The sequence below is a fragment of the Bos indicus x Bos taurus genome, chromosome 23 (genome assembly GCF_003369695.1).
Source record: "Bos indicus x Bos taurus breed Angus x Brahman F1 hybrid chromosome 23, Bos_hybrid_MaternalHap_v2.0, whole genome shotgun sequence".
Classification (NCBI taxonomy): domain Eukaryota; kingdom Metazoa; phylum Chordata; class Mammalia; order Artiodactyla; family Bovidae; genus Bos; species Bos indicus x Bos taurus.
In genome coordinates, this window is record NC_040098.1 from 37,275,114 (window position 1) to 37,301,701 (window position 26,588).

General features: G+C 42.2%; 1 long non-coding RNA gene across 14 annotated transcripts in view; it reads right to left on the reverse strand.

Moving 5' to 3' along the window:
- LOC113881407 overlaps nucleotides 1-26,588 on the reverse strand; it is a 527,961-nt gene that overhangs the window by 334,051 nt on the left and 167,322 nt on the right. For 11 of the 14 annotated variants that reach the window (XR_003508031.1, XR_003508027.1, XR_003508030.1 and 8 more), the window contains one exon: nucleotides 10,328-10,408. The exons of the other annotated variants lie outside the window; for them this stretch is intronic. This is a non-coding gene — a long non-coding RNA (uncharacterized LOC113881407). The remainder of the gene's footprint in view (nucleotides 1-10,327; nucleotides 10,409-26,588) is intronic. 14 annotated transcript variants of the gene reach the window in all.

Sequence of the window (26,588 nt, forward strand, 5' to 3'; positions counted from 1 at the left end):
GAGTGTTCTAGTCACCCCAGGCAGATAAAAGGAAAGCAAGAACTTGGAATTGTTCCCATTTTTATCTTAACGATCTCTAACATAGAAGTCTACTGCCAACCTCTAAGACATTCCAAAGTGAAAGGTAAAAATTAGTGTTTTTAACATAAAAATATCATTTGTGGTATTCAACTTTCATGAATCTAATGTCACCTACAATCACAAATCAGAAGATCCCACCACATCAAATAGTGTTTGAAACCTCAATGTGAAGCAGTTCCAAAGAGAGAATATATCTACCTTCGTTTTAGGATGAGTTTGGTTCTAAATGCTGTATTAGGCATGTTTAAAAAACAGGAAAATAAACACAGCCTGTGTCTAGGGCCACTGTGTCTAGGGTGCTGATAAAAACACACCATCTGAACATTACAAACGTCCTGTTCAACTCCTCCTGTATGTATCTGCAACACAAAAATCTCTAGATAAAGTCTTCTCCAAGGCCAGTTCAAAACCTTTTGCCCTAAACACACATAGTTGGGAAAGAAACTATCCATCCAACTCCTATTTGATCACCTCAAAACTGGAATTAAGTTCATATAAATGAAAAAGAAATACTCTAAACAAAATACAGGTAGACAACCCCCCACCATGGCACCCCCACCCCGAAATGTTGACTTGTCATTAACATTCCTAACCCTGGCAAACACCTTGACCTTATAAAAGAACTTGAGTTCTATAATTAGGCGACTTAGTTTCTTTGTCGTAACAACATTAGAAGGTCAAGAAACAAAGAAACAAGAAACATGGAGGAAAGACATAAGCTTTAACCAAGGACCCACATGATTTAACCAGATTGACACACTAAACTTTTTCATGAAAATTTCCTTGAAAAAGTAAAAGAAAATCAAGACTCTGCTGCTTGTAAGAAAGAGGTATGCCCAGAGAGTATCAAAAGTTGTATTCTCCTAGTTGATATCTTCTGAGTTTTATCTTCCTGTTTTGACTAGAGGTCTCTTGATGAAAAGGCCTATGGTGTTATAAATTATCCCATTACTCACTCTCCTTGGCTGTTCCCACTGCAACAGGAAGGGAGTAAATCTCAGTCCTGCACTTACACCCCTTAATCATCCACACGCGTGCCCCCCAAAGCAGTATATCACTGTCTGTCACTGCATCACCATGATTCACACTGAAACAGAGCCGAGAAGACTGGTACTCAGAAATGCCAAACCCAAGAAAGGTATCTTAATACATCACAAATAATAATACTCAGGCACACCAGTGCTATTTCTTCTCAAAGAGGTATCACATCAGGAAATATATCATTCTAATTAAGAGTCATCAGCCGTGTTATAGGCAAATTTTTATAGAGCGAAGCTTTCCAAACAGAACATTTCAGGACTCCGTACCCTTTCTAAACTCTATTAAAACCAAGCATCCTTAGCATGTTAACCCACACGATCTTGACTTCAATTAGCAGAATTGGTCCTATGGTTAAGCTGACTTTCCTCTCCTAAATTTCACAGGGCAGAAATATGACCAATCATATGTTTTAAGATGCCACCTAATTATATAAAAGATCTCATTTATTTTTACATAGAAGTGATTAAGAATCAAAATACACTTACTTGACCCTTGAACGCAGTTGAAAATACGTGTATTGCTTTCCCTGGGTATTCAAGGTTCCCTATCCACAGATTCAACCAACTGCAGATCATGTACTACTATAACAGGTACTCACTGAAAAAAATCCATACCTAAGTGAACCCATGCAGCTCAAATGCATGTTGTCCCAGGGTCATCTGTTAAGAATATTTAAGGCTACCCCATTTTCTAAGAAAATATGTCCATTTGTCTACTACTACATCTTGAGCAGAAGGAAGAAGGGTTTAACAGTTACAAAATCTTTTATTTTGATTACCAAAAAAATGCAAACTGTTGCCAGGTGTATGTGAATTGTGTACGTTTTGGTGGGTTTTCCTACTCCATATACAAGGCCTCGCTTCCATTCTGTCTGTCTTGTTGGGAGAAGGCAGCAACGGAAGTACTGGCTCAATACTTTGAAGCACCTCAGAATTTCTCCAGCTGGAGAAGTAAGTGCATGGTCTTCTTGCCAAGCAAAAGCCAACTGAGCAAGACCAAATGATAGTAAGATCTGCAGGATGTGTTTTCTGACCTCTTTTGTCGAGTCTGCACTGTTCTTATCAGCTGCCCTTCACAGCCGCCAGCGTGTTTCATCAATTTGATATCAGTTGACTAAGAGTGTGATAACAGTACAATGGTTTACCGGCTCCTACATTTGAGATTAATGAGTGGATGTGAATGAGTGCCCTGTCTGCAAGATTTGTTTTGTTTTTTGGTTTTTTTTTTTCCCTGTTCGGCTCTCTGACTTCAATTTATTTCATTCAAAAATTTGGAACTAAAGTTCACACTGGGCAAAGAAGAGTATCATGAACTCTTCCAGCAAGAACCAGACCAGGCTAACAGTCTGCTCTTCTGTAACTGCTTCCAGCAAGATGACCTCCTCAAAGCTTAGGCTCTGAAATGGCTGAGAATAGGGATTTGTAGGACAAAGAATTGACATTTTTAACAGTGGTGAATATATACATAGGATATAAGTGTTTTGTTTTTTTTTTTTAAATCATTGTGGTACATTTAAAGAAGAGTAATGTAATGGAAAATAGATTTTTTTTTAAAAGAATGAATTCAATGCTACCACATTTTTAAGGTTGTTTTATTTATTTTTTTTATTGATTTTAAAGGGCTTTCTAATAAGATTAGATGCCCTACATTGTAGGACCAAAAGCTCTTAGACTGCATATAAATGAATTGTGGTCTGCTCCACTTTCAACAAAGGACTCTTATCCAGACTCCATTAACATTACATTCAAACGAAGGTATCTCCTTTGACTTTTTGGTTGTGCTGTGGAAAAACACTAACAATAAGGCCTTAGCCTGAATATATGTGCATGCAAAAATACCTTTTCCCCTTATAAGCATTTATTAACAAATACTGGGCATTCATATTAAACTACATGGTCATGATAAGTTACTAGACAAAAGGAATCCATATTGATGAGCATTCCACCACAAAACACGTGTTCCTGAGGTTACTTCAACCTTACTGGTACCATATATTAATTTTGCATCACTGATTTTTTTTGCATCACACGTGTTTTGTTTTACCTCCAGCTTTTAAATTGTGCAAAAGGGAAAAAAAAATCCATCTTAGTAAACATTCTCTTATCATCAGGTTATTGATAGACCTAAAAAACAAAGCAACATAAACCACAGATGTCGGTGCCTGTCAGATAGAAAAGTGTCCAAAGATTACCCACAGCAAACTACCCCTGAATCACATTCCAGGGTCACTTAAATACAAACGCAAGAGAGGCGCCTTTAGCTAAAAATGTATATGCCGGGCAGCTGCATGTCAGACTTTAAAAACGATCTTCAGAAAATCTCACATGGGTTCCTGCTATCCTAAAACAGCAAATACTGACTTTAAAAAACGTAATACCAGTTAACCGCATGCAAGGTCAGTAAAAGTCTACTTGGCCACCTGAATAACTCTGCCATATTTGGTATCCAAAATTAAAAGGCAGAGGTTTAAAAGCAGTCGTTAAATGCTAGATTTCGACATGAAAACTTAAAACTGGGGCAGGGCATACGCCAAAATAAAGACAACTCATTTAATGGCATTTAGTCAGCTCACTTTGTTAAATACACACTGCTTCGCACAGCCAGCCAAGAGCCAGCACTAACGTTAAGCAGGAATGGCTAATGTCATAATCAGACATGTACACTGAGCCACTACAAATGTTAGGAACAGTCACAAATTGTTAGGCCTGTCTCAAGTAGGCCAAGAGATAACTGAGTATTATTAAAATAGTAAAATATATGACTAGACAAGTATAGCAGGGAGTGCACTCAACAGAACGTCAGTAAATTATATCCTTAAATCCTTCTTGCCTTTAAAACGCACTCCCATCAGACACCCATCCACCCACCACACAGCACACAGCCAGAAAGCAGCACAGAGTCTGCAACCAAAATGACAGCCCAGGAGCCTGTGGGTTTTAGAAATGGTGACTTGAGATTTACGTTTTCTCTGTATAAATAAAGGATCCATGGAAATGTTCTCCTGACACTATGGAATCACAGAAAAGAAGATTTATAGACCCAGTGGCTTACCCATTTCTTTGATCAAAAGCAGAGGACCAACTAGGTCAGAAGTCCCTTCTACCTGCCAATGGATTATTTACAGGGAAGTATGAAGCTGGTTTTATTGACTGACCAGAAAATGTTGCCCTTATCAAGTACTGAATAATGTAGTGCAGACACTCAGTTTTGATTAGACAGCAACAATTGGCCAAAGCATAAAAGTATCTTTCAAACATCATTTTAAACAGGAGGTCTGTAGGAAGAAGAAGAAAACTGTACAGATACAAAAAGCATCAGTGCTATGGAAGAGCAGAGAAGGCACTAATTTCTCCCTTTATCCTGGGTTTAACACTTAGGTGCATTTAGGCTCAGACTGCAAAATGAGTACAAGCCACAAGCCTGAGTTTTGTATTCCAGTGACCAATACGAATAGGGCTTCCTAGCTGAAGAGAATGTCATCTGAACATTATTATGGCTTTCTGATGATTACTTTCTATCAATCTCCAACATAAAAAATTTAAGCCCACCATTGTTGTTGGTAATGACTCAAGCATTGCACAGGGAAGCTAATACATCTCCGTGTCTTTATCTGGTTGGATAACAAGAAGCTCTTGGAGCTGAGAAGTTCAAAGAGGCAGCTTGTTATCCCAGAGCCCTAAGTCTATACATCTTACAGCTGACATTTCCCAACCTGGGGCAATAACAGATGAGAACACAACGAGGGGCATTTCTGTTCTTAAGGACAGAACCGGCAGCTGTTGTTCTCGTTTGGAATACTTGGCTCATGCAAACTTGTTTATGCATTTGGTATTCATGTAATTTGTCAATTTGCTAGGCTTGACACCAGTATGATGGCTGAACATTTGCTGCTGTTGTCCATTTGTTGACCCACACAAATTCGAGGACTAATGCCACATAAAAAGGACCTGACCAGCTGCGGAGAGACAAAGTACTCGATGAAAGAGAACAAACGGAGTCTTGTCCTGATTTTTCTCTGGCAAAACTCAAGAAGGAACCATCGTTTTCTAATCATTCTAATCACCCTTTTATTTACCCTTTCTTCTTACAAAAATTAGATGTATTCCTAGCATATTTCTATAAATGGCCTCAACCACTGCTTAAAAAAAAAAAAATCACTTATAGGTAAAATCACTTTAGTATTTAGCTCCAAATGAACACCAGCTAAATAAACTCCTGACCTGAGAACACAAACACACAGCCAGTCTCACTCATCCCTGTAAGTCACTGGGCTAAGCCTTGCTTACTAGTGAGAAGCACATTTGGGGGGGGTTTAGTTTTGTTTCTTCACCTTCTCTTATCCCAAGAAAGAGACAAACCATACATCTATTGACTCATGAAGAAAATTTTTTTAGATGAGACCAATGTTGGTTTTTTCCAGAGCCAGTATTTCATAAAAATCTCTAACACTGAATAATAGGGAACTACATCTTAAAAAAAACTATTTGCACAACACTAAATGTATTTTAGTATGTGCAGAGCCACACGTTTGGCTCACTAAGCATACACACACAAAATTTCAGAAGTACCAAGAGGCCCTGCTCTTCCAAAACTCTCTCTTCTTGGGCTGCTTATCAGAATACCAAAATCCCTACCATGACTTAAGTGTCTTAGATATCCAATCCCCTTGATAAAATAACTAGTAACCCCTCAGCATAAATTTGCTTCAGAGTGATCTAGTGACCAAGCGCCAAAAAACATAATCAGCTGAACAGTGAAACCACAGTACGACCAGGGAATGCAGGAAAAGCTTTATTGCCGGAGAAAAAAATCTTGTCATTAGGGCGGACTGGGTCTCGGAAGTAGGAGGATTCAGGAAACAGGAAAAGAAAGGCCCAGAAACGCCTATCAGAACAGACGCAATTTTAATCCACTACAAAGTGAAAAATGTCAAGACTTGGCTTTTTGTAGCAGATGGTATCTCAAGATTTATTTTCTCATCAGCTGCACCATTGGTTAGGTAAAACCAACATGTATTAATTGGAGAGGAGAGACCAAAGTCTTGCTCTTCTGTTTTGCTTGGAATCCTGCCTCCCTCTCCCCACTGCCCTGGGCACCTGCCATCCTTTTGTCCACAACTACTGTTACTTCCTCTGTTCTCTCACTCTTTCCTCCAGTTCTTTCATAAAATTCTAGGCGTAAGAATTAAAACCCTCTAAGTAAAAGGAGGCACCATCTTTTTAAAAGTCTAGCTACCAAAAAGGTTTATACTGAAGAAAATTGTTCATTTGTTTACTCAGAGAACACAGACGCAAGGGTGTGGCGGGAGAGAAAGCCTAGTCTATCGATGTGAAGTCTAGGTTTTATCCCCAGGACCAGTTGTTTCTCATCATTATCATTGTAGAAAAATCACTTCTATTAAGTTGCAGACCAACATTTCAAACCTTACCAAAACAGTAAAACGTTCACTTTTTGAGTGGGATGATAATTAAAACTATAGAAAGATTCGGCTGAGCATCCTTTCAACCAGACCTTGATCACAGAGCAGGTCCAAATAGTACCTGACCTCTGGATATTAGAATTATAAAACCCTGGGCAACAGGTCAGCAGATTCCTGCCCAATGTCAAATGCGAAGTCTAAGTCATTACATGAAGTCTATGCTTCTGTGTCCAGTGGTCAGGCAAGATCTCCTAAGAGAAGTTCCTAATTCTCACAAAGCAGTGAGCCCCGTTTCCTCTGAGAACACGACTAAGGCTTCAGTTTTGAAGGCTGAAAAAGTTTTGGAGGTTGGCTGCACAACAATGCAATATACCTAATGTTTTTGAACTGTATACCCAGACATGGTTAACACAATAAATTTTGTGTGTTTGCTATGACTGAAAATAAAAAGAAACGTATCTATCCCACAATCTGGAAGTAACTGCTCTCTCTTCTAAATTACTATTGCATTTTCACTGTATCTCTCTTAAGATATTGATCTAATAAAAATTTACTTAGTATAATGGTGCTAACTCATTTGATTCCTTAAGTAGTAGCTACTAGTATCAGTCCTTTCACAGACAAGGAAATTAAGGCCCAAAGTGATTAAATAAACTTGTCCAAGATCATAATGACAAACTGATGCCACTGATAGCATCTAATTCATGTAGCACCTCCTTTACCTCTTACACACCCTCCTCTTTCAAAAGAATCCTACAAGCTGCAGGCTCTCCTAACTTCTCTCATCAACCTTCTGCAAGCTGGCTGCCCCCACACCATGCCCACTCCACAGCTCTCCCAAAGGTCACCTATTGCCTCCACATCTCTGCCACTTAGCTTTGGAAGCTTATCTCACTTAGGTTCTGTGTACAAAAGGCTGTGTCTGCCCCACCCTCTTCCTACTGGAAATCCTCTCTTCCCCGAGGTTTCTGGACACCATCTTTTCCTGGTCATCCGCCTCTTCATCTGACCAGTCCTTCCTTATCGTGTTCTTAACAGATTTTCTTTCCCAGTTTCCATCAAACAATGGCTAATGGGTGACAAAATGAGTAGTTAAGATTTACTCTAAACTGATTTAACACATCCACAGGCTTCTCTTGAGACTTGTGTAATAGGTTCCATGGCTCCAGGATGCGAGTCTTCTGGAGCTGTCTCTTGAAGATGAGGATTGTTCATCACCTACCCCACGCCTCCGAATGTCTGGCACGCTATCTGACACATCATAAACCTTAACAGAGACTTATACCACGGAATCTTACTATAACTAAATTCTCTCCTCCAAGTCTGCTTTCCTAGCACACAATGTCACTTTTCACTGAGACAAGTTCCCGAACTACCCAACTGTCCCTTTCATTCCAAGGACAGTTAAGGGCGCAACGTGGGCGCCAGACTACAGCTAACGCAGAGGCAGGATATCCTCGTTGTCTTTATTGGGTGGTTCTCAGCCCTGCCAAGTCTGTCTTGGAGCATCCCAAGCTATTGTGTAGGAACTTCCAGTGCATGCTGCCATGTCCAACTGCTGGTGGCCCACTTGCCAATGCAGAGGGTCTCACCCCACTATCACAGCATTAAATGAGATCAGGACATTTAAGTGATTTCCCTGCATTTCCTAATCCAATTAATTGAGTGAAATACTTGAACCTCTAATAAGAAAATTAGAGGACGCTCAAAAGGTGTGTGCAGCATTGACATATATACATTACTGTGTGTAAAACAGCTACTGGGAAGATGATCTATAGCACAGGGAGCTCTGCTCAGTGTTCTTGATGACTAGAGGGGTGGGGTGGTGGGGGGTAGGAGGGAGGTCCAAGAAGGAAAGGATACACACACAGATAGAGCAGATCCACTGTGCAGAAAGTAACACATTGTAAAGAAATTATATTCCAGTAAGAAGAACAAAAACACGTGTGGATATCCAAGTCAGTTCAGTTTAAGTGAAGAGTAAAATAAGGTGATATATAGATAAAATTCGCCATAATATCCGACAGGAAATTACACAATGGCAGAGTTCTGTTCTTTGTTACCCTTCCTTTAAGTCTTTGTTTTACCCACCAGCCTCCATAAATGGTTTCCATTTCATCCTTTTTTGAATAGTACATTCTAAAGTCTACTTCTGATCTGACCTCACAGATGTTTTCCTATTAGTCCTATGCTCAGCATAATGGAATGTTAATAGGCTGTTATGATTTACTCTACAAAAATCAATGGTGTAGATGCTGCTGGGTAAATAAGCTACTTTGGTGGGTATGCCTATCCATACGGCATTAGGTACCATTTGAAAAGTGACTGCCTCAAGGGATGAAAATCCATCCCAGGGAATTCAGAGCATTCTTGAATTGATATGTATGTGTGTGTGTACACACATGGAGAAAGTTGGAGAAAGTTGTCTTACCTAATTTCACACACCTGAATAACTGTTGAGGTAGTGGCTCAGAGGTAAAGAATCCACCTGCCAATGCAGGAGACACAGGGTCAAGCCTTGGGTCAGGGGAATCCCCTGGAGAAGGAAGCGGTAACCCACTCCCGTATTCTTGCCTGGGAATTCCTATGGACAGAGGGGCCTGGAGGGCTACAGTCCATGGGGTCAGAAAGAGTCAGACATGACTTAGCGACTAAATAACAACAATCTATCCTTACTAGTCTGCCATACGGACAACATCCAAAATAGGGCAATATTAAGATAAAAATTCAATAGCAGATGATGACCACTAAATTGTAAATTTTGGAAGGCAGTCGTCTGGTACAAGAGAATTAATTTTTTAAGTCTAGAAAAAAAGGCCTAACATATAACCAAAACGAGGAAGTATATTACAATACAATATTCAAGATAAAAATGGTAGTTTTTATCGAAAATTTTTGAATTCTATGTTTCAACCTATGAAAAGTCATTCTTTGATAATTGTGGTGGGACACGAAGTTGACCCATGAAAGTATTGATTTGAAAGACTGAGCAGATTTTTTTTTAAAAGAGATCACAATACTTTGAAAGATGGGGAAAGAAAGGCCTTTCTAGACTTCTGAGTGTTACAGAAAACATTCTCCTACCAATTGTCTTGAAATATGTGTATACTCAGAGTTAAAGCTTTTTTCAACTTTTTTTTTTTTAAATAGAACACATGTAAAGCGATCATTACCAAGCCCAAAGGCTCTATTCTCAGGAACAATGGTGTCTGAAGCTCAAATATCTCAAATATCCACCCAGAGAAACAAGCATATTAAGAGGAGAGTGAGATGTGTGAGGAGCTGGCCTATGGTAGCCCTGGAGAAAGTATTTTTAATCAGTGTCTTACTTTAGGATAGCTAACTACTGAGTAATAAAACAACACACCAATTTTTATTCAGTTTTATTATTTAAAATTCTCTACAGACAATGAACCCCTTGATTACCTACACAGGATGCTGAGCATGCCCACTGGGCCCCGACTCTTATACACACTACGTGGAATGTAATTATCATCACCACCTCCATGAAGCCTTCCCCAGCTCCTCTCTCGGAGCACAGGTTACAAACTGTGATTTTCTGTTTATTTTTCTTCCTACCTGGTAGATGATGAGGTTGTGGACCCTGGATTTACTTTCCCAATATTTCCAATGCCTTGCAGAGTACCTCCAACACAACCAGCCTTCCACAGTCTCAGTAATTTAAGGAAAATCCACTGAGTATTGTTATTGAAGAGGTTCTTCCCTATGTGCCGGGTCCCAGCAGTGAACCAAACATAGGAAAAGGCCAGTTTTCATTGAGCTTACGTTCAAGTGATGTTGGAATGGTCCTGTTGGAACGCTGGAGAGACAACCGTATTTCTTCTTGATGGCTTGGAAATTTACTCACTGAAATAAAAAGAAACATGAATTTGGCCTGTTTTTACATCATTCTTTACCACTGTGAAGGTCCAAACCTGATTGCAAGTGAAATTTAGAGGCCTGGAATATCATTGTGTGCATGCTAAGTTGCTTCGGTCGTATCCAACTCTTTGCAAACCAGTGCCCACCAGGCTCCTCTGTCCATGGCCAGAATACTGGAGTGGGTTGCTGTGCCCTCCTCAGGAGATCTTCCTCAACCAGGGATCAAACCTGTGTCTCTTGTCTCCTGCATTGGCAGATAGGTTCTTTACCACTAATGCCACCCGGGAAGTGCACAGTCAGATATTAAACCTTCTAGAATTTACTAAGTAAGCTATTATTATCTCACTCATTTCTAGATCACTGAAGATGTTTTCAACTTACTGAGTATATATAGGGTGCATACATGTTCAGTCGCTAAATTGTGTCTGACTCTTTGCAACCCCATAGAATATAGCCACCATGCTCCTCTGGTCATGGAATTTTCCAGGAAAGAATATTGGAGTGGGTTGCCATTTCATCCTCCAGGAGATCTTCACAAACCAGGGATCAAACTCACATCTCCTGTGTCTCCCACATTGACAGGCGGATTCTTTTAACACTGAAGCCCATATATGTGGGTCACACATAGTAAACTTCAACTGTAAGCTCCTAGAACACCAGGATTGTATCCTATTCCCTATTTATCCCCAGCCCTCAACAGACCTGACGAGTAGCAAAGCACTCAGCAAATATTGAATGTATGGCAATACGACTACGCTAGCCACTGTGAAAACTGGTTGAAGAGCTTTGCTTATGTTTTTCTGCTTTTTCTTCCCTGTCTCCTATTAATTACATTTTGAGCCACTTAAAGGCAGAGATGCTCTGTCTTCCTGTATAAATCATGTACAGAACCCCAGATGGTGTCACGCTCATGTGGCATGTGTGTTGCATCAATATTTGTTCATTGATTTGTTGCTCAAATACCACTACTGAGTCGTGTTTGCCTGGCAAATCATGCAACTTTAATAATTAGTGTCTGAGGTGGGAAAGTGCCTTTTTATAAATTAAAAAAAAAAAAAAAAACAGGGGTGGGTGTGAAGTATTGAGTTTGATACTGGTCTGCTTGGAAGTATGCTGGAAGGAAATGCATTTCAACAGCAAAAAATATATAAATGCATAAAATATTAGGGTAATACCACAGTTGTTTTACACACACACACCCACAAATACACACACACACACAGAGGCTTGTTGAGTAATAAATACTTTCAACACCTCTGGAATCTGAAAATTCACTCTGTATATTTGCAATGTAGAAGCATCAACTATTGCTCCAGGAAATGAAAAGACTCATTGTTATATCCACAGTCACTATAAGAGTCTTCTGACCAAAAGTACATGCACTCAGTGTGTTATCAGGCTCCCAGAGGTTGAATGAGGTGTTTCAATAAACTCCATTTCTGATTTACTGAAGATTAACCAAAAAGTTGTTTACGGTTCAAGCCATCTGATTGGACAAAAAAAAAAGTTGGCAGGAGCAGTACAGATGATGGAATTAAATGTCGCCCAATAAAAGGAAGCCTTTCCTGTACTTATCACTGAGATTTTTAGTAATTAAGTTCACTTTTTCATATAACAAAAATAATCTTTGATGATAAAGAATTTTCAAGTGGTGCAAGACTGTGTTTTTGAATTAGAATTTCTAATGCAGTGAACTGTGACGATGCTATTATAGAATACTGGGTCAAAGGTACACAGATCCCAGGATATACCTGGGGAAGGACACCTAAAAAGTTAAAATCCTTGCCATGTCTTACTATCATTCATCTCTCCTAAGAGATGCTCAAAGAGAGCATATGTTGATTAAAGAATTAGAAGTTTTTAGTTCTGGTTACCTGAGGCTTAATTTTATCTTCACTGAGAAAAATAATTCGATATTCTGAGCTCAAGCAGTCAGATCACAGCCAAAGGCAATGATGTTGTTAATGCTTAATTGAAAACTCTTCTGAATTATTAATGATGCTAGCATAATGGCTGCCTTCAGATAAATACATATTTATTTCAATTAAAGCTTGTCCAAGGTAAGATTATACTGCAATGACAAACTAGAATATTTCTTCAGAAGTATTACATTAACATTATTTTATACAATAAACGAAGCCTTAAAACCTAAGGTACATGGAAAGTCTTCTGTAAATCTCATTTACTGGCCAGTGCTGAAGTACTGAAGTTACCTGCCTATCCCATGATGTTTAAAACTCAGATCACTCCCTGGCTAGGAAACATGCCACTCTTCCTAGATTAACTTTACCTCACTTTTTACAATCCAGCTAGAGCCTTTTCCAAAAATTCACCCTGATTCCAGCCCCCAAGAATGGACTGAACACCCACAGCCCGTTCCACACTGTGCTATAAGCAACTATTTATGTTCACATCTACCATTTCTAGACCCTAAGCTCCTTGAGGACAGAAACCATTTCTTACTCACCTTCGAGTTCCAAAACGTAGCAGAGTACCCAGCACATAATATGCAGGAAAAAAGGCTAAACTTAACTCTGATCATTATCTCTTATTTATACACAGGCAACTATGGCCGAATGTCTTATTTTTTAAAAGATATTGACTGGGGCAAAATGAAAATGTATGAACAACAGAATGGAGTTTTAAGACAAAATTTCAACAGATGCCCGGAGTATTTCCAACTGTAAATATTTAAGATACCCTAGTCTCAATGTAACCTGTGTCCCCTTCCAAAGGATAATAAACTTAACAGAAGGACAAAATGCATTATTAACTAGCGCTTATGATTATCTGTTCTTGGAAAGCATCAAAAGCAAAACCCCAGCTTTGGGTGAAAATCAGTCTTTTGGCTATTTCTTATGGAACTAGATAGAAACTGTGGAGGTATACAGAAAATACAGAAATCTTTTGGGGATTCATTTCCCTAAAGTTTGAGTACACTTCCTTCCTATATCATATCCAGAATTAGAATACCAAAAACAGAATTCATGCAAATGCAGGTGTAAAAAGGCATTTCTATCTGAAGTAACATTTTTAATCCAAAGGAAGCTCCACTGCTAATGAAGCTTTACCATTAGTTTTAAGCCTTGCTTTGAAAGTTCTATTGATTTTAGACAGTTACATAATATTTATGGGACTTCCCTGGTGGCTCAGATGGTAAAGAATCTGCCTGCAATGCAGGAGACCCACGTTAGATCCCCGGGTTGTGAAGATCCCCTGGAGAAGGGAATGGCTGCCCACTCCAATATTCTTGCCTGGAGAATTCCGTGGACAGAGGAGCCTGGTGGGCTACAGTCCATGGAGTCCCAAAGAACCGGACATGACTGAGGGACTAAGACACATAGTATTTATGCCAAAAGTACCCAGAGAAAAAAGGCCGGGGTGGTGGGGGTGGGGCAGGGAGTGAGCAAGAGGAAAGATGAGGCTCTGGTCAAGTCCACGTGTGCCGGCCTGGCCATGCAAGCCTGTGGTTTCTGCCGGGCTCTTCCAGAAGGGCATGTCCTCACAAAGCGTTTATGAGCTCAGGCAGGAGTGGGCGGGCAGGAGCGGTGTCAGAGAGCAGGGCCAGGAGGGTTCTCGTGGAGTCAGCAGACACAGCACAGAGCACAGACACAGCAAAGATTCCACAGGAGAAAACCACCAAGGGCAAATGTGGCCCCAGTTCTGAGAGACCCGGTAGTTAGAGGAAAGGCTTTTTAAAACTCAGTGGAAAAGGCGCACACACAGCAGGCACCAGGGCAATTACCAAAGCCACTGGGCCTGTCTGCCAAGCGGGGCTGATGTGGCCTCGTGACCAGGTTTTATTCTTGGTTTCTGCTGCCCTCTTGTCCCTCGGCTCTTCCTGCTCCCACTGCTCAATAAACCAGAGATGCTTGTTTCCTGTCCCGCAGACCCTGGGCTCTCTGTCCTCGGGTATGTTTTGGCATCTACTTCAAAAGTTGGAGGAACTTCTTTGCAGCTCATATGGGAAAGAATCTGCCTGCAATGCAGGAGACCTGGGTTCAATCCCTGGGTTGGGAAGATCCTCTGGAGGAGGGCATGGCAACCCACTCCAGTATTCTTGCCTGGAGAATCCCATGGACAGAGGAGCCTGGTGGGCAAAAGTTGGAGCATATATGAAATGGACCAGCTTCCAAAATGCTACTTCAGGATAATCTAAAAGAATTTATTTCTACAGATCCAAAGACTACTCTGAATTTTCCTTCCAAATAGACATCAAGCACGACCCTGACACAGTCACCAGGCCATCTTTGTTATTCTAGACAAATACACACGATTGTTCAAATCTGGGGGCGGGGGGTGGGGGGGGCGGGTGTTAGTGGGGGTAGAGTTTGCTTCCAGATCTCTCCTGAATTCCATTTGCTCCCACTTCTCTTGGGTCTCCACACAATCTTATTTACTCCTGTGGCTTCATTACAGGCTACATGTCAATGACTCCCAAATCTCTCCCTCCACGCCAGACCACTGGGCTCAAATCCTGACCCAGATATCCAAGGACCTAATGGACATTTCAAGTACAAACTGCTTCAAACTGCACTTATCCTCCTCTTGCCAGTGCACTGCATCACCCACCGGCCTCCCCCTCTCACTCGGGAGTCATCCTTGACTTCTCTCTCTTCTTCACCTCACGTCTCGTCAATAAAGCTACTCTGGCCTGAGCCACGCTCTATTAACCAAGAGGAGCTAGACTTCTGTCAAGAGGTGAGCACGCTCTCCCGCTCTCGGAGGACCTCTCTTCCAGGCTCCAGGATGCAACGCAGTATTGCAGTGGGTGTCCACCGGGTGAGCTCAGCCAGAGCCCTTTTCATTCTGAGCCCCCTCGAGGCCACGCCCCTATGTCGCCATTTCAAAAGTACTAGCTGGCTCTGCACAGGATCGGTTTCCTTACATCTTCGGGGGTGGGGGGGGGTGGAAATCCCCTTTAAGAAGCCTCTGTAAACGTGAGAGCTTCACAAAGCAGTTCGCATTTCCCAACAGTCGCATCTCCATGGAAAATTCTTCAAGTATGAAACAACAATGTATTTCATAAAACAAACCCAAAAGGAATCCAATCAGTCAAACTGTAATAAGCCCCAAAGCCTGACCTAACTGGAATAGAAAGTTAAAGTTGTGACAGGAGTTAGGAATGGTGGAAGGCCACTGAGGGACCGAGTGACCCTCTGCCATTGTAGACACTTGCACATCTTCTGTTCAGCATCAGTGTTTTTCAGCCTGTCCCCGACCTGCTGAAATTCAGCTTGGATGTTGGTACCTTGGGAGGCTACACTTCAACACTGGACTATCAATGCAACCCCAAGCAGAATTATTAAAGAGTCCAGTGTCTAATTTGGAAGAGTGGACTTAGTTTCAGATCAGTTCAGCTTTGTGAGGAGAATATTTCAGCCTGTGGCTACATGTCAATAAGGGTCTTTTCCTTTCTATCTCTGGGGAGCAGAGTCACCATTTCTAAGACCAAGCCCACACAAAAAGTGTGCATTATCAAGTGTCAGGGTACCACCGGACAACCCAGACACTGGTGGCAGCTCAAAGGACAGAGTTCGTGCGTGCTGCTTTCCATAATGAAATTAATTCTCTTTACCCCTGAGTTAAGTTGATTACTCAAACTCTCAAGACTTCTCCTCCCTCCATCCCAGCCGACTCACGTTTTCCTTAGGCCGACTGACGCTAGGAAAACAAGTATTGCATTATGCCTGACTCCTTGGAATGAGATCAGTTCTCGTTTCAAATTCCCTCTCAGAGCAACCCCGAGGCCACAGACCCTGTTTGAGATCCCAGCTGCTCACTGGCGCAGGATGGCCTAAGCTACGGCAAGGAAGCACAACCAAAGTCACAATCAGCAAACACATCCTAACCCTACACTGGCATCTTCACAGGTCTATTCCGAAGCGCTGGGCACGGACAAGACACATCTGTAGCTAGCCCAGTCTTGGCTCCTCCTCCAGAGGCTGCTTGGCCAAGGCGAGGCTGCGGTGCAACGTTCAGCAGTGATTTTCTCCAACTGGCACCATCTGTGCCTGCCCTGCCAGACGTGCTGACAGAGCAGGCTGCGCAGACCATTACTAATCTCCCAGGGTCAGCGGGGTCAGGCCTGCAACACGATGCCTATAGATTTCAAAGGCCGGCCTTCCCTCCCTGCCAGCTAATCAATCTATGTTGAAAAGCAAGCACATTTGTATTCTACTTTCTTTTAAATTTCAAAGAAAAATCTCATTTTTAAAGCTCTCAGCTTGAAGACTGCTTGCATGTAATCAGTGTCCTGATTCCAGTTAAATTGTACAAGATCTTCGAGGGATGAGGCTCGCCTGTTGAGTCTTTGCCAAAACCAGGGAAAGAGACCAGGAGGACAGCTCTCCTAGGATCATGAAAAGCTTAAACCAGAGACACAGAGGAAGGACAATGTGGACCAAGATTCAGACACTCCTGCAAACCCCCTATCCCAGGGCTAAGTCTACAAAAGCAGAGTAAGTGCCAGCCAGAGAGTGTAAAGTCAGGCTGTTAATAAAAATGCAGCAAATTCTGCCATGAGGATGTTCCCTACTATCAGCTGCCTTCCAAGGTTCTACTGAACACCTACTATGTGCCAAGAGCTTTATGCTCCTTTGCACCCCTATCACTAAGGAACGGGGATACCCTGTGAGTCTAGAACTCAGCCTCTTACTGGCAAGAAGAGCCCCAGAGCCCCATGAGAACAGGAGCATGGCAATCCTGTCTTCTGAGTGCCAGGGGTAGCACAGACTTCCTGCAGGAACTAAATGAAGCATGGTGGAGATAAGCTCATTAATACAAATCTTTGTGTGTCAAGAACAACTACTGTAATAGTTTCTTCATAGCAGATGGTATGTTATTCTAGATCTTCAAGTCCAACGATGACTCAATCTGATAAGAGTCAGCCCCACAAGTAAGACATCATCATGAGCTCCAAAGAAACTAGAACTTTTGTTTACAATAATTAAAGGTTTAAAGAAATCTCAAGATAAGTGACTTCATCTTCTTACTTGTGCTTAGATATCAGTTTCTCCACTTACCAGAGTTTAAGTTGGGCTGAAGGAGTAGGAGGAAGGAGGAATTTGTGGGTTAAAACATCATGAATAATTCCTCTAACCCAGATCACTTTCCTTGTAAAGTGAGCTGGGAGGGTCACACAGCTGACATGGCTGCTTCAGCACTATTTGAGGAGCAGGTCGCATGAGTTCCATGGAGTAGTTTCTTCTTCCAGCTTTCCCAAGCTTCAAGCAACTACAGACTCCGGGCTAAGCTGGCTGCCAACATATCCACTCTTCCCTGCTCACAAGGGTGGCTTTATAGTGTCTAAAAATAAGTCACACAATCACTTAGATCCCCTTCAACTATTCAATATCAAAGAAACACTGCTGTCTTAACAACAGACCTCTTCTCTGCCTTTAGACTTATCTGGATGTTATAAAACAAACCCAACACACAAAACAATTGGGAACATTTAAGAGGAGATCATGTTTCATATCTATTCTATCTTTGCTAACCCATCCTGAGACCTCCAGTGTACAGAGAAAGATTTCATTCTATTTATAAAATGAATACTTTCACATTCCAGGATGGTTTGCTTCAGTCTCTCAGAAAGATGTGAGATTTTACTAGGCCTAACTTCACACACTGGGCTTTTCACAGAGAGCTTTATGACATCTTTACCCCACGCCTGAGCCCTGTTCTGTTTTAGAGGCTTGACTTGCTCTAAACACCAGTATCTCCTTTTTTAAACAAAGGCTGCCCAACATTCAGCTTCATGTGTCTGATTCTGCTGGAGCAAAAGATAAGGATCTAGACAGAGGCTTTCACAGTGTTTTACCTATAACTTGCCTAAACCACCAACTGACAAACAGGTTCTGCCCAAAGGTACCCAAGGTACACAGCTGCACAGACCTGTACCTCCGACAGTGGTTCCAATACAAAAGCAGCCAGTGGAACGATCAGAAGGCAGGATGCCTAGATAGTACAATGATAAATCCCTGAGGGACCTAAAGATAATCAAGTCAAGCAAGGAGGTGGCAAAGTAATGGCAGGACTATGGCCGTAGATTCTGAACAAACCCAAAATAAAACTACCACATGGCCCAGCATTTCCACTCCCGGGTATAATATCCGAAAGAAACAAAAACACTAATTTGAAAAGACATGTGCACCCCAATGTTTACTGCAGCATTATTTACAATGGCCAAGATATGGAAAGATTCAGTGATGGATGAATGCATAAGGAAGATATGGCAGACATGTATACTTATGCTTGTCTATCCACACACACACACAATGGACTACTACTCAGCCATCAAAAAGAATGAAATTCTGCCATCTGCAAAAGCATCAGTGGACTTGAAGAGTATCATGCTAGGTGAAATAAGTCAAACAGAAAATCAGATGCTGTGTGATATCACTTGTATGTGAAACCTCAGAAAGTACAACAAACTAGCAACTAACAAAAAAGAAAGACTCACAGATATAGAGCACTAGTGGTGACCAGCAGGGAGAGAAAAGAGGGTAGGAGAAATATAAAGAGAGGGGGCTATATTCTGTAAAAAATAAATAAGACACAAGATTATATTGTACAAGACAGGGAATATAGCCTATATTTTGTAGTAACTATAAATGGAATATAACCTTTAAAAGTTGTGAATCACTATATAATATACCTATAACCCATGTAATCCTGTACATTAACCACACATCAATTAAAAAATATGACCATACAACTCACAAAACAAGACCCACACCCCGAAGTTCTAAGTGGAGATGGTAACAGATCCATGTTTCTTAAACAGCCCAATTATCTTCAAAAAGGCAAAATAGATAATGACCAGACTGTATGTTCCACTTTAAGCAACTTACAATCCTAAAAAGTTACCAAAAACATCTTCCATTTTGTCTCCTTGATTTCTAAAGATTTAACCATAATTCATTAGCCTACTACTAAAAGGAAGTATTTGTGGGGTTATTTTTTTAATTCTCTCATCAACTCTATGCTTTAATATTCACATTTAGTAATCAATTTTTATGCTCTGCAAATGCAGAGTTAAAAAATACATGACTACACTTATAAGGGGGAAGAAAAACCCTCATTTCTAAAGATGTACCAGAAGGCCAAAGAGAGATACAGTCCATTTCATCCTCTGCCCTTCCTAACCAATTAGATTTTATCTGATTTATGAAGATTTCAAAGGAAGATTCCTGCTTCATCCTCAAAAACACAATCTGACAAGAAGCCAAATTACAGGAAGTCCCCACTCTACTCCAAGCCTTGACTGGGGCCCTGGGACACTAACAAGATACCATCTCTGCCCTCTCTCATCACTTCAAAACAAATGAAAAGGAACACTTGTAAGTCTTTACCACTGTAGTGTTTAAGAAAGAGTGGCATACACGAGATACCAACCAAACATCCATCTTTCATTCTAGGTTCAGAAAAGTGGGGGAAACGATTTCCAGAGTGAGAGGACTAAGAAATGCTTTGGTTTCTGATATGATGTTGGTGTAATATTAAAAACCAGTTAAGAGTGATCAAAGGAACCTAAATGAAACACTGTGAACAGCCTTCCTTCATGTGTCATCAGCGTTTGCCCAAAGGCTGCCTCCGTGACATATCAAAATGGCTTGCCCCAGGCTTGCTGTGCTTGCAGGAACCAGATTGCAACAACAACCCATGTCTGATCTTGAGAATACCTTTTAAAAAAAAAAAAAAAGTTGCTATGTTTCTTCTCTATATAACCAGTCTTTCTACAATGCTTTTACATCTAATCCCCAAGAATCCTTAATGGAAATAACTTAGGACTACTAATTACCCCAAAGAAACTCTTACTGTCATGCCAGAAATGGATCACAGGAGGGAAAGCAAAGACAACCACAAAAAGATGTGGAAAATTAAAAGGAAAAGGACTTCTCTCTGTCCTGGGGTGTTATATGTGTGTAGAAACAAGAGACTCACTCCAGGAGTTCTGATTTCTAACCCACAATCCAGAAACCACCAAAATACCATTTGGCCAAATCCAAAATGATTCTAAATGGGGCTGACTCACGTGGCTAGCATTGCATTTAATGACAACATCAGCATACACTGTTGTAACACAACATATTTAAGGTGCTGAGGCATAGTCCTTGCCTACAAATATGTTTTAATACTTTTTCCAGATGTCCCATCTATTTTCTCAACCATATGCATAGTTCAATAAACAGGGCAATAAATAAGACTGACTTTTTAAAGAAGGTTCAGGATTATATGCTATTTTTAGACCTTTATTGATTAGTCCACAACTTGCCATCTCTTCCCTTCTACAGTGGAGTCAATAGTATACCTTCTGCTTCATATGATTCTTTTTAATGTCAACTTTTAAATTCACAGAATTGCAGAGTCCTAACATTTCAGAAGTGAGAGCGCCTGGGAACCAACTAGCACATATTTCCTGTCACAAATGAGACTAAAGCTCAAGCAGTTAAGTGACTTACTCAAAGTCACATAGTTGGAAACCAGTCAATCGAGTTTTATAGGCCAAATGGAAATATACAGAAACAAAGCACCTAGACATGCAAAAATTTACCATTTTGGTTATTTTGTGTTTCAATAAACTGTAAATAACCCAAGGTTTATTTGTAAAGATATCTGAATTAATACCTTGTAAAATAAAACTTAAAAAGAAAAAAAAACCTATTGCCATCATTTAATGGTTTGGTTAAACTCTAGTGTTTTTATAACCACCTTTCAAAGCTAAGCACATGTTGAAACTAACTGGACCACCCAAGTCAAAATTTTAGTTATGCTATTTTATGTTTATTTGGTTTGTTTCTAAATGTGTATTTAAGTGGCAAAGTCATAAAGGGAAGAATTAATGATAATCGATACCAGATCTGCAGCCATGAAGCTAGCTCCCCTTGCATTAACAAAATTTAGTGAAGTCAGCCAAGGGGAAAAAATATTCTAAATGAGACAGCTCTGGGTAGTTTCACGCAAGTCCCCAGCTATATGCTGTATGCTGAAAGCAGAATTATCCCAAGACCAAACCATGATCCTCTGAAAGATAGTCACCGAAAGGAAAACATGGGAGACCTAAGCAGTACGAGGAAGTAGCAAAAGAGATTTAATGCTGGGGAAGAATATGCTCTCGGCCCTCATGTTACCTTCAGATCCATCACAACTCTCGATTCTAAAATGAAGTACAAACTTGAAGAGACTCAGAAACAAAAGATACGTTTACTAACGTGCACGTGGTTCATATTCCTAAGGAATGTTGGTAATTTATTGCGAACTCAGAATATAGCTTTCTCATAGAAACAACATCAAACAGTCATTAGGTTTCCAGACAGACCTACTACAGAAACTTGTTTTTCATTCCATCTATACCTGAGGTGATAACTGCTAGTAATTTATAGAACCCAGGCAGGAAAGCAGACCTACGGCCTAAGGCAGCGGTAAGCAGGAAAGGGGTTTTGTAGGGACCCAGAGGAAGTCTGCTTTTATTTACCTTCTCCTAGTTGTTTCTTAACATCCGGCTACATTAACAGGCAACCAACCACCCGCCAGACCCCCACAACCCTGCTTGGCCTCCACTCCCTCCCTCCTGTCGGCACGGCTCTCTGCTTGCCCCCCCTCCTCTTTAATACCTGCTCTCCAGTAGAAGAAAGAACCAGAGGCAAAAAAACATGTGGTAATTCCCACCTGCCCCTGCCTCTAACAGGCAGTAAAGCTAAATGAGCGCGCACTACCTGGGACCCAGGGTGCAGGGGAGGAAACGAGCAGCCCCAGAGGCTGAACAGGAAAAGCCGCGGCACCGACACCTGAAGCTAACATGCCTCTGGGCAGCCACACTGGGTGGGTTGTTCTGGTGAAAAGGGCTTTGAGAAGAAATCAGGCCCACTTAGAAAAACAAGCAGGAAAGCAAACTCAGTTGGCCCTTTGAAAAGTTAGGAAATAGAACATCTCTTCCCTAGAATGGGTGTCAGGGTATGAAATTAGTATGGACTGGGCTTCCCTGCTGAAAAGTGAAAGTCGCTCAGTCGTGTCCGACTCTTTGTGGCCCCTTTGGAATTCTCCAGGCCAGAACACTGGAGTGGGTAGCCTTTCCCTTCTCCAGGGGATCTTCCCAACCCAGGTATCGAACCCAGGTCTCCCGCATTGCAGGCAGATTCTTTACCAGCTGAGCCACAAGGGAAGCCCTCCCTACTGGCTTAGTGGTATAAATATATACCACTCTGAGGGCCATCCTGCCCGTGCAGGAAACACAGGTTCGATCCCAGAGCTGGGAAGATCCCACATGCCGCGGAGCAACTAAGCTGGTGTGCCACAGCTCCCGAGCCTGAGCTTTAGAGCTGGGGAGCTGTGACTACTGAACACACAACCACTGAGGCCTGCACGTCCTAGAGCCTCTGCTCCACAACAAGAACAAGCCACGACAATGAGAAGCCTGTGCTCTGCAACTAGGGAGTAGCCCCGCGCGACTACAGAAAAGCCTGCACAGGAGCGAAGACCCAGCACAGCCAAAAATAAATAATTTTTTTAAAACATTAGTATGAGCTATGATTGAGGTTCACGTAATTCCAGTGAGGGGGCAAAAATCAGTAACTTTCCAGAGCTGCCATTTGCACCCTTAAATCCAGTTAATTATCTCCATGTATTTTGCATCTCAAATTAAGAATACCACACAAGGGTGATCCATCACAAATAAAGAACTCCAAACCCAGCAGAACCTGGGGTCTATTTGATTGTTGCTGCTCAGTCGCTCAGTTGTGTCTGACTCTTTGGGACCCCATGGGCTGCAGGATGCCAGGCTTCCCTGTCCTTCTGTTATCTCCCAGAGTTTGCTCAAACTCATGTCCATTGAGTCAATGAAGCCATCTAACCATCTCATCCTCTGTCACCAGTTTCTCAGCCTTCAACGGAGTTCCTGGAGAATTCCATGGCCAGAGGACACTGGTGGGCTACAGTCCATGGCGTCCCAAAGACTCGGACACGACTCAGCACGCACAAGCCTTATCAATAAAATCCACTGCACAAAAGCTGCCAACAAGGTAAGCGATACCATGAAGTTAGCAAGGCAAAGCCATACTCCTAGAGAAGTTCTAACCGGGGAAATCCACAAGGGAATCCTCATCACCAGTGGGCAATCCTCCTCACCCACGGTCTCAGAAGATATCAAACAAGTATTTTTAAAATGGAACTAAGTCCAGCTGAAAACTATGGCCTAGATTTTCAAAACTATATGGAGTCAGAATTACCACCACTCCAAGGGTTCCAATCCGGTTCCGCTTAGGGCTGCGCGCCTTTGCACGTGCGCCGCTGGCTCCACCCCCGCAGTCCCCGCCTCCGAGAGGAAATGGCTCCAGACAAGCAGGGTCAGAGGAGAGCATCCCGAGGCTGCAGCAGCAAGAACCACCGTGGGGTGGTGATGCCGTCGTCCCTCGAGGCGCCCAGTTCTCAGACCACAGGAGTTGCCATTTACGACGTGTGGCAGAAACAGGCTGGGAGGGCCAGAGGAACGTGATGAGTTAATTCAGCGGCGGCAGTAAAATTCGCATCGGCACCCGCATGATGTAGTCCTGTGACTCCGGCAAATCTCGAGATAATGAGGGAAGCAGTGTGGCGTGCAGGAAAGGCAGTGGGCTGAATCCGAAGACCTAGATTTTTGTGCCGGCTGATCTCAAGGGAAGGGGCAAATCGCGCCCTCTCTGGGACTCAATTTCCTCATTTGTAAAATAAAGAGCAGATGTGCTCTTCTAACTCAGAATTCTAACCCACAAGGAAACTGATTTGGAAACACATGTCCTCCCGTGTCTGGCGTCCTCCTGCGTCTAGCACAAGGAGCCTCCGGGACATTTTGGCCAGCACATTCACAGGCTTGGGATAAGACTGAAGACAGTGGTATGAGAAAGGCACCTGCTGAAGCACTCTTATGACCCCAACAAAATATCTTTCAAAAATATCACACTAGCTTTCTCCTCCTCTGCCTCAGGATCAAGTTCTCTTGGAAGGGTCAAGCACCACCTCACAGCATCCCTACAGATGCCCAGCAGCCACCTCAAATTTCAAATTCCCCCTCAGCTGAGCTAGCCCTCTGGCAGAGGACTTCCAGCTAGATCACTTCATTCTGCCCCGCAAGCCACTTGGACAGCAAGCCACTTAAAATTGAGCGACAGCAAGCCTCTGCGTTTGTGGTGCAGGGACCTGTGTCTTTCCTGAATAGGTTCCCAGTAGCTTGGGGGCAAGGAATAACTCCATCTCCACACTAGGGATGACACTTAACAAGGTGACTCAATGCCTGTGAAGCAGTAAAAAGCAGTCAGCACAGAGCCTGGGGTGGGGCCACTGAGGGGGAACTCTTCCATGGAATCCTTTCATCTGCTGGGTGAAGACAGTTCGGGAACGCCCTCCCCAGGAGAATGCCCCGGTCTTCCCTCCACTCTCGCACATGTCTCATTCTGCCAAAGCCTAGAGGAAACTTCCCACTCAGGAGAGCACAGGTGGGGGGCTCTTTCTTTCCTCTCTCCCCTCACACCTGAGTCGTTCGCATCTTTGTGTAACTCATTCCCACGTATCCACCAGATCAGCAGTCTCCAACCTTTACAGCACCAAGGACCACTTGGGTGGAAAACAATTTTTCCATGGACTGGTGCGTGGGGCGGCAGGGGCGGTGGTTCAGGGATGATTCAAGCACATCACTCTTACTGTGCACTTTATTTCTATTATTATTACATCAGCTGCACTTCACCTCATCAGGTATTAGATCCTGGAGGTTAGGAACCTCTACCCTAGACACAAGACCTGCAGATTATTTTTTTTCCTTCTTCCCAAGCCTTAAATCTGCACAATCTGATTGGAATTAATTCCCTTCAGACTCGAAGGAAATGGGCAGTTGGCAGCCCTAGCAATCAGGGCACAAAGAGATAGACACCCCATAAGAGGGTCCCCAGGCTTTGTCGCAACTCAGAAAATGACCTCAATGGAAAATTGAAGTTGATGTGGAGCAGCACTCGGCCCTCCTGAAGCACTATTACAGCCTGAGTCCGCCCAGGACCATCACCCCTTCGCACCCTCTGTTTCCTAAACCAGAAGCAAATCCCCTCTTCACGTTCAGCAACCTATTATCCTCTCCCTCAGCTTCAAAAGCAAACTGTCCAAGAGCTACATTTTCTCCATGAAGCCAGTTCCTAATAGATTCTCTAGGAGTGCTGTGCTTCCAAAACTTAAAAGGAGCCAAGAAATCTCAAGCCTCTGAGATTTAACAACTTTGTGTAGTACGCCTCAATTGCCTGCTCTCTAACTCAACCCATAATCCCTCTCTAAAATCTTGACAGTAACGGGGGGAAAAAAAGGATTATATAAATGATAAGACCTATGGTGCTGATACATGAAATCCTGGATCCACTTCTCAGTTCACTCACTGACTTTCTGGGGAACATTAAGAAGGGCTTGTTGTATCCACTTCTTCCTTTATGAGCTATGTTGACATGCTATCATATAATGCTTACAGTCTTCTTAAGCAAATAAGGAGCACAGAGGCGCCTCCAATGCAATAATTCTGTATATTTCTCTGTGATTTTGTCTAGTATCTATCCGTCGTATGTCTCAAGGGTCTGCCCCTACATGCTATTGACAACAGAACCCCAAATTCTTGAAATGAAGACATTTCTAATCACAAAGAGACCACTGAATGATCACAAATAATTCACTTAAGTAAACATCTTGACCAAGAGTCATCATATATACTGCACACCATACAGAGTATGAAGCAGGGCTACAAGCTTAACAATGAAACTCCTGGAAGCTAATCACTTCACACCAACACTCCTAGGATGGATTTGGATATTCCAGTGAGTATTTGATATCATAACAACATAGAGAGGGAGAGTTTACAAAACTGGATTTATTGAGTGTTACCATCTCACTGGGCAATTAACAGGAAATGGCTTTGCTCACATAAGAGCCACCAATGGTTATTATTTAAACCTCTTTCCCATTTTTAATAGTGTCTCAGGCAGATCTCACCATCTGGGGTAACTTTTGGTTATTCAGACTCAAGGCTAAGTTGAATTTTTGTTCTCAAGTTCATCTGTGGTTTCACGCCAGCCCCCACTCTGACCCCAGGCAAAGCTGTGACCTGGCCTGTGAACAGGGAGGTCTGGAATCCACATTCCCCTCAATCCCTCCTCCCTCT